Below are 12,928 nucleotides of genomic sequence, written 5' to 3' on the forward strand. Positions count from 1 at the left end.
TCAGAAAAATGCACATACCTACATATATACAAAATTTTGCAAAATAAGTCCAGACATTTGCAGGGCCCAGGTCAAGATCATCTGCCCTTAGCTGACAACCGAGCCTCCACCTGACCCACTAGTGACTTCATCGTCTAATCGTCATTAATGGCTCTGAGGTCCTCTACAAGCTGTAGGAGATTCAGAACAAGGCCTCACACACAGGCCCTGAGGCTCTCAGGACTAGCTGTCTGTAAAGTGGCATGAATTGTCATAAGAGGAATAAGAAGGAGCTTCTCCTTTTGCCTGGACCCTGCCCATCAGTGATATTGCCAAATCCAAAAAGATCCCCCCTCCCCCCAAAAAAGCCCCAAGCCCAGAAATCCATCTGGGTCCAGGACCAAAAAGCTCCACCTGGTGGTATAAGGTCATGGGACTCTGGTAAATAGACTGGGAAGAGAGGGCCACTCTGAAACAAGACCAAGGAACACAGATTTAGGCCCGTCTGAGTCTCACATCAAGCCCTGGGGAGGAGGCAGCAAAAGGTAGGAGAGCTGACAGTTGGTCCAGGTTCAGCCCAGTGGGCAACGGTGTAGGAATGGGGTGGAGGACACCTAAAAATCTTAGAAATAGTGTCTGATGACACCCAGAAAATGATGGATTGGCAGGTACACACATACCATGATGTGTGTGGGAGACAACATCATCACAGTCTGCTTTTGATTGATGAGCAATGGTAAGATGCTTCTTGACCTTCAGTGGTAGGAAGACACTCAGTACCGCTCAGAATGCCTCAGCAGTGTCTGTCTTAAAATGATCAGACCTACCTGTACCATCCATCCACCCAGCTTATAATTCCCAAGGTCACCCATATAGAAAGTATGAAATCATTCTACAATATTCCTCTGGCAAAGGCCAGACAATGATAAAGAAAGATCTTTGTTGCAAGTCTCAATGCCTGTGTATTAAAGAGAGAAAAACTGTATTTGCAACCTACCATCCCTCTCCCCTCCCCACCCTGAAAGGCCTGAAAATACAGTCATGCATTGCTTAATGCTGGGGATATGTTATGAGAAATGAGTCGTTAGGTGATTTCGTCGTATGGACATCATGGAGTGTACTTACACAAACCCAGATGGTATAGCCTACTACTTGGCTATAGAGTACTAATCTTACAGGATCACCGTTCTCTATATGCGGCCCATAATTGACTGAAACGCTGTTGTGCGGCACATGACTGTATAGAGTACCTTATCTGTGCTGCAAAGGGAGGCATTTGCTGCTGCCTTAAGTCTGTAAAGATTCCTGGCTCTAATATCTGCAGAATTTAGGAAGAATCAGGTAGCTAAATAGACGTTATTCATAGAGATAGGTCTCCCTATATGGATTATCAACCCGTTATTTGCAGACAAAAACAGGGGGAAATCCTTAATGGTGACTAGGGTGGGGAAGAGGTTAATGAGAAGGCTTTGGGGAAGTAGGGAATCCTTCAAATCATTAAAACCAGTTCTTATCTGGAGAATGCCAAAAGAGGTGATAATTCGATATATTTAAATGTAAATGTATGGTGGATTCAGACATTTGGCTGTGGATTAGGTAGCCACAGGTAACGGAAAACTGCCCATCTAGCCCCGCAAGGGGGTCAAAAATATTGGTAATGCTCCCTTTCTTAATCTGGGTGGTGGATACCTGGGTATTTGCATTATTATTATTCTTTAAACTGAATATATGCAATATATATGGTCTTTTGTTCGTAGATATCATTAAAATAAAAATATTTGATTAAAAAGTCTTCTCTGTTTCCAACACCTACTCTACTTGAAGTTAGCAGAGTGAGCCAATTACTAGACCAGATTCGAGAGTGTCTTTTCTTGTGTCTGCCTCTTTAGGTCTCTCCCTCTGTACTTCTTCTCTTTGTTTGGCTTCCTGTTTCCTGACCCTGCTGGAATGTGAGCAGCAAACTTTCAAGAAGAGAATTTTGAGCAGGTCTCGGGCCAGTCTCAGCCTTTGTGTGTTCAGGAGTGAGGCTGGGCCGCAGGGACCCCTGCCCTGGCTGCCTGAAGGCAGAGACAGGTCAGGTGAGTAGAACAGAGGACGCCCTCCTGAGGGCCACCTACTGTGGCCTCAGCTCCAGATGAGAGACAACAAGCCGTTGGACAGGCAACAGACCACAGCTTCTGGGAGGCCAGCCCAGCACGGAAGTGGGGGCCACAGGGCACAGGCTGTCTCTGTAGTCTACAGCGCTCTTGCTCTCTCCTCGTTCTCTCTCTCCCACCACGTACATGTCAGCCACCAGTTCCGAAAGAGCTGCTTGGGCTTGAGGTGTAAGATCCAGTGTCAGGTGAAAAAGGAGCTTGCCTTTCCACTTTGGGAAAAAAGAGCAAGCAGCCCCAACCCTTGGCTAAAATCAGCCCTGTGGGACACAGCTTCCTTCACTCCACGTGCAAGTGGAGTTGAGACAAGCGGCTGTGTTGACCTGGCTGGTTTGTAGTAACCAACCCAAAGAAGATATGAGTCTAAGGGTTCATGTGACACCGAGTCCCAACCGCAGCTATTTGGGGACTGTCAATTAAAATCACATTTAGAACATGATAAAGTGATCCCCGGCCACAATGAAAGGAAAGAATAATTTAGAATCTATCTTCTTTGAAGAGCAGAACATTTGAAAGAAATCAGTTAATGGTAATTAACAATTTAGAGCTTGAATGAAACCAGGTGGAGAGAAAGGGTGAGTCGTCCTGGTCCCGCACAAACAACATTGTGAGAAGAGTGGTCAGATGTTTGTGCTCCCTCCTGCCAGAGGGCCGTGTGTACTGAAGATTCTATTTTTAATTACTTTCATCGGTAAGGTACTTGAGGAAAAAACACAGTATTTCCTGAAATGATTCATCACTTCTTCCTAGAATGGAAGCACTGACGATTCCTAGAGTATAGACTGTCTGCTTCAAAAGTAAAGCAAAGCACTACGTGGCCTAACCCTCCCCTTCCATATCTGACAAGCTCAGAAGGTGGTCTCACCCTGATGTGGTTTTAAAAAAAAAAAATAGCAGATAAGCTGCAGGACACCTCTGAAGGTAAGCCTCATGTCTCTAACATACCAGTGGTGCTGCCGGGCTCTAGGACCTCAGAAACAATCTGAGGGAAGATAAAGGAGTTCATTTTCAGGTCAAGTTGACTCTGTGTCGAGCGCTATGCTTGGCAGTTCATGTAGAGCATTTCATTTAATTTCACGACAACTCTGTGAGATACCCCATTACTCCCATTCTACAGATGAGGAATCTGAGGTTCAGGGAAGTTAAATATTATGACCACGGTCACACAGCTGGTAAGTGGAAAAGCCACAATTTAAGTCGAGATCTGTCATATTCCAAAGCTGTGGTTCTTTCCAATAAACTCTACAGTTCCCTAGACTTTAAGAGTTAACGCATAGGGTGAGTCTACCTCTCATTACCCTGGAGCTCCTGATGTGAACATGTCTTTTCAATGAGACATACTTTTTAAAAATAATTTTTAATCCAAAAACACCTATCAAGCACTCAGTAGATGAATGACATCATCACATCACAGTGATAAAAAGGCATCACTTTTCTAGTCAATAATCATGTGATGTCGATTCTTAATGCTGTCTGAAAACATGGAACCGTTTCTAAAAAAGTGAAGCAATCACAAGCTGTAAATTACTAACAAGTCTCTGCAAATCTTGTACCAAAACCAGAGGAGTAGAGAAGGGAACGTAAAGTCCATCAAGTCTAAATGTCCCCCTTTATGGACAAGTGAGCTAAGGCCCAGAAGAGCCCAGTGACTTGCCCAGGGTCACACAGCTAGACCCTGGTGAGCCGAACCCTGACCGAGCAGACAGGAGCAAACAGTTCCTGCACGTCAGGATGGCACCCCTTCTACAAAACTTAGGGTAAGAACCCTGAGAAGTCCCCAAGAAATAACACAGACTACTGCTCCTGAGTGAGTTCTAACAGATCCATAGGGCCCCCTCCAAGCTGTGTCATCACAATTTCCGCTTTAGTTAAGCCCTTTAACCTTAGGCTGAGGCCCAGTTGCTAAGGATGAATGGCCAAGCTTGTGGAATGTGATGATTAATTTTATGTGTCAAATTGGCTAGGCTGTGGCACCCAGTTGTTTGGTCAAATACCAGTTTAGATGTTGCTGTGAAGACATTTTTTTTTTTTATAATTTTATTTATTTATTTATTTATTTATTCCCCCAAAGCCCCAGTAGATAGTTGTATGTCATAGTTGCACATCCTTCTAGTTGCTGTATGTGGGACGCAGCCTCAGCATAGCCGGAGAAGCGGTGCATCGGTGCGCGCCCGGGATCCGAACCCAGGCCGCCAGCAGCGGAGCGCGTGCACTTAACCACTAAGCCATGGGGCCGGCCCTGAAGACATTTTTAATATGTGGTTAACACTTAAACAGTAGACTGAGTAAAGCAGATTAACCTCCATAATGTGGGTGGGCCTCATCCAGTCAGTGGAAGGCCTTACGAGCCAAGACTGAAGTTTCCCAAAGAAAAAATCTTCCTCAAGAACGCAACACAGAAATCCTGCCTGAGTTTCTAGACTCTGACATCAACTCTTTTTTTTTTCCTTTTTACCTTTATGACGCCTTTTACCCATTTCTCCTACCCACCTCCCTCCACCTCTGGCAATCACTAATCTCTTCTCTGTATCTATCAGCTTGGGGTTTTTTTCTGGGGGGGAGGTGGTTTTTTTCTTTTAGATTCTACATGTAAGTGCCATCATACAGTATTTGACTTTCCCTGTCTGACTTATTTTGCTTAGCATAATGCCCTAGAGGTCCATCCATGTTGTCACAAATGGCAAGATTTCATTCTTTTTATGGCTGAGTGATATTCCAGTGTGTGTGTGTGTGTGTTTGTGTGTGTGTGTGTGTGTATGTGTGTGTATACCATATCTTCTTTATCTATCAATGGACACTTAGGTTGTTTCCATATCTTGGTTATTGTAAATAAGGCTGCAATGAACATGGGGGTGCATATATCTTTTCACATTAGAGTTTTCGTTATCTTTGGATAAATACCCAGAAGTGGAATTGCTGGATCATATGGTAGTTCTATTTTTAATATTTTGAGGAACCTCCATACTGTCTTCCAAAGTGGCTGCACCAATTTACATTCCCACCAACAGTGCACAAGGGTTCCCTTTTCTCCACATCCTCGCCAACACTTGTTATTTCTTGTCTTTTTGATGATAGCCATTCTAACAGGTGTGAGATGATATCTCATTGTGGTTTTGATTTGCATTTCCCTGGTGATTAGCGTGTTGAGCACCTTTTCATGTATCTGTTGACTATCTTTATGTCTTCTTTGGAAAAATGTCTATTCAGTTCTTCTGCCCATTTTTTAATCAGATTGTTTGTTTTCCTGCTGTTGAGTTGTATGAGTTCTTTATATATTTTGGATATTAGCCCCTTATCAGATAAACAATTTGCAAATATTTTCTCCTATTTAGTAGATTTCCTTTTCATTCTGTTGATGATTTCCTTTCCAGTGCAGAAGCCACTTACTTTGATGCAGTCCCACCTGTTTATTTTCGCTTGTTGTTTTTGCTTTTGGTGTCAGATTAAAAAAATCATCACCAACACCTATGTCAAAGAACTTACCACCTATGTTTTCTTCTAGGAGCTTTATCGTTTCAGGTCTCACATTCAACTCTTTAATCCATTTTGAGTTAATTTTTGTGTATGGTGTAAGATAGTGGTCGAGTTTCATTCTTTTGAATGTGGCTGTCCAGTTTTCCTGACACCATTTATTGAAGCGATTATCTGTCCTTTTCCCCATTGTATATCCTTGGCCATATTAATTGACCATATATGCGTGGTCAATTCTGGGCTCTGTATTCTGTTCCATTGGTCTATGTGTCTGTTTTTATGCCAATTACATAGTTTTAATTACTATAGCTTTATAATAAAGTTTGAAATCAGGTAGTGTGATGCCTTCAGCTTTGTTTTTCTTTCTCAAGACTGCTTTGGCTATTCAGGGTCTTTTTGTGACCCTAATACACCGTATACTTGATTCCACCACACATTTACCTTTTAGTATTATTTGTTCTAGTTCTGTGAAAAATGCCATTGGAATTTTGATAGGGATTGCCTTGACTCTGTAGATTGCTTTCGGTGGTATGGGTATTTTCACAATACTGATTCTTTCAATCCATGAACACAAAATATCTTTCCATTTATTTGTGTCTTCTTCAATTTCTTTCATTAATATCTTGTAGTTGTTTGTGGGTTTTTTTGGTGAGGAAGATCAGCCCTGAGCTAACATCCGATGCCAATCCTCCTCTTTTTTTTCCCAAGGAAGATTGGCCCTGGGCTAACAACCGTGCCCATCTTCCTCTACTTTATATGGAATGCCGCCACAGCATGGTTTGACAAGTGGTGCAACGGTGCACGCCCGGGATCCGAACCTGTGAAGCCCGGGCCGCCAAAGCAGAGTGTGCGCACTTAACCACTATGGCACCGGGCCAGCCCCTAATATCTTGTAGTTTTCAATATACAGGTCTTTCACTTCCTGGGTTAAATTTACTACTAGGCATTTTATTCTTTTGATGTAATTGTAAATGGAATTGCTTTCTTAATTTCTCTTTCTGATAGTTCATTATTAGAGTATAGAAATGCAACAGATTTTTGTGTATTGATTTTGTATCCTGCTACTTTACTGAATTGGTTTATTAATGCTAACAGTTTCCTGATGGAGTCATTTGGGTTTTCTACATATAATATCATGTCATCTGTGAATAGTGACAGTTTTATTTCTTCCTTTCCAGTTTGGATGCCTTTTATTTCTTTTTCTTGCCTAATTGCTCTGGCGAGGATGTCCAATACTATGTTGAATAAAAGTGGTGAGAGTGAGCATCCTTGTCTTGTTCCTGATCATAGAAGAAAAGCTTTGTTTTTCACCATTGAATACACACACACACACACACACATACACACATATACATATATACACACATACATATACATATATATATATGATTCTGTTTCTCTGGAGAACCCAGACTAATAGATGGAGAATGAATGATGTTATTCTAAGCTTCACATGGGAAGTAGAAAGCAACTAAATTAGTGAGTGTCTATCTTGTGAAGGCACCATGCCAGCACCATGGCCAGAGTTACAAACTCTGCTCCTCAAAGCCAAAGTTGAGTATGGTTTCAAGGCTGATGACAGGGCTATGAGGTGGTAATACTGTTCTCCTTTTTGAACACTGAACACTGCAGCCCCGAGAGAACAACTTGGTCAAGCCACAGAACTGGTGTGTAGAGCCAGGATTCAAACCCACATTTGCATAACTCCAAAGTCCACGGTCTTTCCACTTCATCACACCCCTGATTTATCTATAATGACATGAAAGTCAAAAGGGGAGGTTTCAGGAAAAATGGAGTGGGCTACAATGTCAAATGCTTCGAAGAGGTCAAGGAAAGAAGGTTGAACTGGGGAGCAGCTCCCTCCGCTGCCCTGATACAAGACATAACTGCCAACTAAAGGCTTCCTGTGGTCAGTTCCAAAATAAAAGACTCTCTCAGCCATTTGTAAAGGAGAGGAGGCACCTTCGAGAATTTCTCCTGGGAGGACACACTGGAAATTCCACCACTCGGTCTAGTAATATCAGAGTCAGAAATTTTTGTTGTAGACTCAAGTAATTGACAAAATGTAAATGGAAGAACAGAATAAACAAAAAGGAAGTCTTGGTAAAAGTACAAAGAATAATAAGTGTGTAAGAAAGAGTAAATGGGATGATAGTTATAGAAATGTTAAACATTGTGTAATCTATGCCAGTGTGTTCCATACAAACCAGTTGGTATTTGTACGGCTTTATAAATGATAGGTAATTAAGAACAGGTGCTCCCAACGTAATTTTCCACGAATAAAATGCCTTGTGTTCTCAAAAAGTAGGTTGCTCTGAATTAAGTATAGTGGGTTTACAAAGTTCATTCAGCCAGAGTCATCACTCTCTCCCAGCCAGCCCAGCTACTGGTTATTGCCCAGCTGACTGGAGCCAGAGGTCTTCCCTCTGCCAGATTCAACAAGAAGGGAGCATGAAGAATGCAGTCTCTTATTTACAAGCTGTGAGGCCTGCAAAAACTTTGCAGAGTATATCTGTCCATTTGGTGATAACTGATCTCTAGGGGCTCAAAAAGGAAAGCTGTTTGAGTTAGCAAGTATAGGTGTTTGTCCTGATTTCCTGCTCTCACAATGCTTTCATTTATTCCAGCAAATGCAGACTGATGATTCACTGGAGACCAATGGTCATCTGTGCTACTCCCTGGAGGTAAGAGAGCTGGCATTTGGGAACATATGCAAACTTTGAAAAACCATATTGGCCTAAGTCAGTAGCTTGTTAATTCCTAAACTGATTAATGAAGCAAGGCTCAGAGCAGTAAGTTACCAGCCTCCGCCAAAGGCCAAGCTTTCGCTCACAGTGTTTGATTCTCGAGTTTCATTCAGTGACCTCTCAGCCTAGCTCAGAGCCAAGGCTATTGAGCCAGGAGTCTGGAAACCTGGGTTCCATCCTGACCAGCAGGACTTAACCTCTCAAGACTCAGTTTCCTCAGCTGGACCTCAACAAGGTCCCTTCCGTCTCTAAAGTTATATGAATCCGTGATTTAAATGAATAAGTGCACTAGGAGGTATCTGTTTCCTTAATCAGACAACACCAAGAGCAGGGTTTCCCACCAACACCCAAGCCACTAGCAGTGCAAATAGAAACTGCCCATTCCCCCAGAAAACACAAGAGAATTGACTGAAAAAAAGATATGAAAGTTCAGAACGATTCTGGAAAACAAGCATAATATACTCTTAGCATACATAACAACCAATTAGAAGAGTTATACTAACATCAAAAAGTGTGAAATACCTAGGAATAAACTTAACTGGGAACATGCACAAGATCTACATGAAGAAAAGTTTAAACTGATAATGAGAGACACAGAAAAATATTTAAACAAATGAAGAGATATACTTCATCTTGGACAGGAAGACTTAACAAAATAAAGATATTAATTCTCCCTAAGTTACTTCAAAATTTTAATATTATTCCAATAAAAATACCAACAGGGTTTTTCTGAAAACTGAACAAACTGATTCAAAAATTTATATGGAAAAATAAATAAGTGAAAATAGTGATTAAATTCTTATTTTTTTAAACATTAATAAGAAGGGGCTAACCTTCTAAATATGTTGCAAAGTGTAATAGTCAAAGTAATTTGGTATCGAAGCTTGAATGAACAGATTATTGATACAGAATAGAAAAATCAAGAAATAGACCCAAATATATATAAAAATTTATATTAAATATATATCCACATAAGAATTTATACAAGAATACATATACATATGAGAATCTACATATTTTTTTAATTCCCATTTTGAATCAGTGGGAGGTAAATGGATTATTCAGGAAATGATGCTGGGACAATTAGGTTGCCATTTGAAAAAAACATAAGATTGAATATATACTCTACATGTTACAACAACCAAAAACAAAAATTCCAGATGGAAACAAAATGTAAACCTCAAAAACAAAACCATAAAAGTACTAGAAGAAAACATGGGATTTTAAAAAATAATCTTAACAATGGAGAAGGCTTTCCTAAATATTATATAAAACCTCAAAGCCATAAAAGGAAAGTTGATAAATTGAATTACCTTTAAAAAAGAAAAGATCATCATGATTTTTTAAAAAGTATAAACAAAGTCAAATGAAAAACCAAGAATAAATATCTTTAAAATATACTTCAGATAAAGGGTTAATTTCCTTGATATGCAAAGAACTCAAATCAATGAGACCAATAACCCAATAGAAAAAATAGATAAAGAATATGAACAGAATTGGGCAGAGTTCACATAAAAGGAACTATACATGGCTCTTGATCATAGGAAAAGATGTTCAACCATTCACAATAGGATAAATGCAAAACAAAACTCAGAGATATGAAATTGACAAAGATCAGAATGTTTGGTAATAGATTCATTTGACTAAGGGAAAACAGGTACTCTTGTACATCGCCTGAGGGAGTGCAAATTGGAACAACCTCTGTGAGAGCAATTTGGCAATATCTACCAAAACTAAAAGTGGAGCTATCTCTTGACTCAGTCATGCCACTTCTAGAAATTCACCTCATAGGCATATTTGCATATGAGTGAAATGACACAGATAAGGGATAATAATTGCAGCATTGCTCAAATGGCGAAAGATTGCAAACAAATGTTCTTCAATGAGACACTGATGAAATAATCAACTACCCAGATATATTAGTGAAAAAAAGCAAAATGCAAAGCAATGTGTATAGTATGCTACCACATGTGTAAAAAAAACTTGAATATATACACTTGTAAAAGCTTGTCTATACATTGATAGTCAATGCATATAATCAAGATGAAATCAGTTACATCTGAGACAGGAACTGAGTGGCTGGGGAACAGGGCTAAAAAGGGCAATTGTTTTTCACTGTATTCCAAGTTATAACTTGAATTTTGTACTATTCAAGACATTTTAATTAACACAAAGACCAAGAAATGCAGATTCTTCGGCTTTACACAGGACCTGCAGAATCAGATTCTCTGGGAAAGGCGTCAGGGGATCTGCAGTTTTAACAGGCACTCTGTGTGATTCTCATGCACGGAGAAGTCTGAGAACCCCTGACAGACAGCATCATTAGTAATGCACACTTATCAAAATAATAATAGCAACAATGATGTAAGCAGTAACGAACACTTATTTAAAAAGATACAGCCGAAGACACCACTGCCAAAATCTTGCACAAGTTTTCCTGAAAAAAATTCTTTGGCACAACGGAGCATAGAAAGATTTTACACCACAACGAAGTATTCCTTGTTCTCTCTGGTGTTCAGTTTTAACCACTATCAATAATTTCACCAGCTTTTCATACTTTGCAAAATGCTTTACCCTAATCTTTGGAGCTCCATAAGAGCATAACAAGCCGCATGTGAAAAAGAGAGAAGTGAATTACTCAAAGATAGCACAACACCTCCAAACTCACTACTTTCCAGCTAACTATGCATCCCTTATGTGTTCTAAAGAAACCCATAACTAGAAGATATACATTTACTAGGTTTCTTCAGTCTAGGCACACCTGTGTTGCAAATCACAATTGTCTATTTCTGAGATGCTAGGGGGAAAAGGGCATAGCTTCAAATCTCAGTTCTGGCTCCCCCTCTGTGTTCTTCAATGTCTTCCCCTTTAAATTAAGATGACAAGACAATATGGTGGAGTGATTAAGAGCATGTGCTCTGGAGCCAGACTGCCAAGGCTCAAATCCCAGCTTTGCCACTGTGTAACCTTGGGCAAGTTACTTAACTTCTCTGTGCCTCTGTAGACATCTGTAAAATGGGGGTAGCACCACCTCATTCACTTGGTATGAGGATCAGATAAATCAACATCTGTGCAGCGCTTTGTATAGAAACTGGCACGTAGTAAGTGCTAGATAAATATTTGCTATTATTATTTCAGACCAGTCTTGGAGTGTTAAAGGAATAGAATTCTCAAAAATAAGGTTAAAACCCAGGGAAGGGGTAGAGAGACAGGGAGGAAAACACTGGAGTGGCTAAAGAGAAGACACAGAAGGCAAGCAACAATGAAAAGTTGGTTGTTTCCAAGAAATAAAAAACCAACTACAAGATATTGAAGCAATGGGCCAAGCAAAGCAAAGCTGTTTTTTCCTTGTTCTGCGAACTGCTCAGCTGCCAGACATTTCCATTTTCCGGTCTGGGTCTGTATCGCTGTATAAGTTTTATATCAGGGGCCCCAGACCAAGCAGGTTTGGTGTTAGGGGGCGGCAGCACCTCTTACCAAGCCCCTAAGTTCACGAATATGACCAGGACTCACCCTCTGTGGCCTAAGGCAACAGGAGGACTTGGTCTCCACAGATCAAAACCTGACGTGGTGAGGGAACCAGAAGAGAGCTAGGAGGAGATTCCAATCCCACCAGCTTCCCTAGTCAGGGAGGGGCCTCAGGAGGCCTCTCAGACTCGGGGAACGCAGACTCGACCAGAGACCCACCATCACCTCATTGCACGTGGGGCTCTGGGCAGCAAAAGCAGATGGAAGGGAACTTTGAGACCACACCACCTGATTGCTCTGTTTTAGGGCTGCTGCGGAGACTGACGTCGAGAGAGAGGAAATGACTTGCCCAAAAGCTAAGCGATATCTAGGTGATTATCTCACCACAGGGAACCCCTGAAGTCTGAAATATAGGCCCTTCTATGAATTAAACATGATTTCATCTTTAATTGCTATACTTTAGCCATTTTTTAAATGTTTATTCTTAAACAAAGAAAAAAAAAAGCCACCAAGCAAAATAAGTATCTCTTTAACTAAAACAGTGACATTAACTGTGAAACCATCACTTCCCTGTGACAGCCACTGAGCAGGAAGAACAGTGAAGTAGCAGCTGTCCCGCAAGTCCCCCGTGCCGATTTGGGAGAGCCATAGAGCACTTGGCGGGAGCTCGCTGACAGGCTCTCACGTGAGTCTCAGAGGTCTGACGTGCACCTGCACCATTCTAACTTTCCTCTAGAAGCTATCTGGACTTAACAATTATTTATTTAGCCAAAGCTTCTATGAACCTACTTAGGCTGTCAGCCTACTAATATCTTAGAGTTGAACCAACTGAAGACACCATACGATTCCTTTCCTCTGCAGGTCCTGCAGAGAGCTATCACCTTGTCCCTGATCCCTTCCCCCAAACTCCCAACAGAGACCCGAACCGACAGAGGGGCCTGCTCAGAATCCAGCTCCAGCCAAAGGGTCAGCCACATAGAATCCATCCTGAGGCCTCAACTGGCCAGAGCTGCAGGCACCAAATTTTCACCCACAGACCCTGTCTTGAAAGATTTGGTCTAGCAAATTTATGATTAGTTTCTCATCTAAAATAATCAAACTCATATCTCA

The sequence above is a fragment of the Diceros bicornis genome, chromosome 16 (genome assembly GCF_020826845.1).
Source record: "Diceros bicornis minor isolate mBicDic1 chromosome 16, mDicBic1.mat.cur, whole genome shotgun sequence".
Taxonomy (NCBI): Eukaryota; Metazoa; Chordata; class Mammalia; order Perissodactyla; family Rhinocerotidae; genus Diceros; species Diceros bicornis.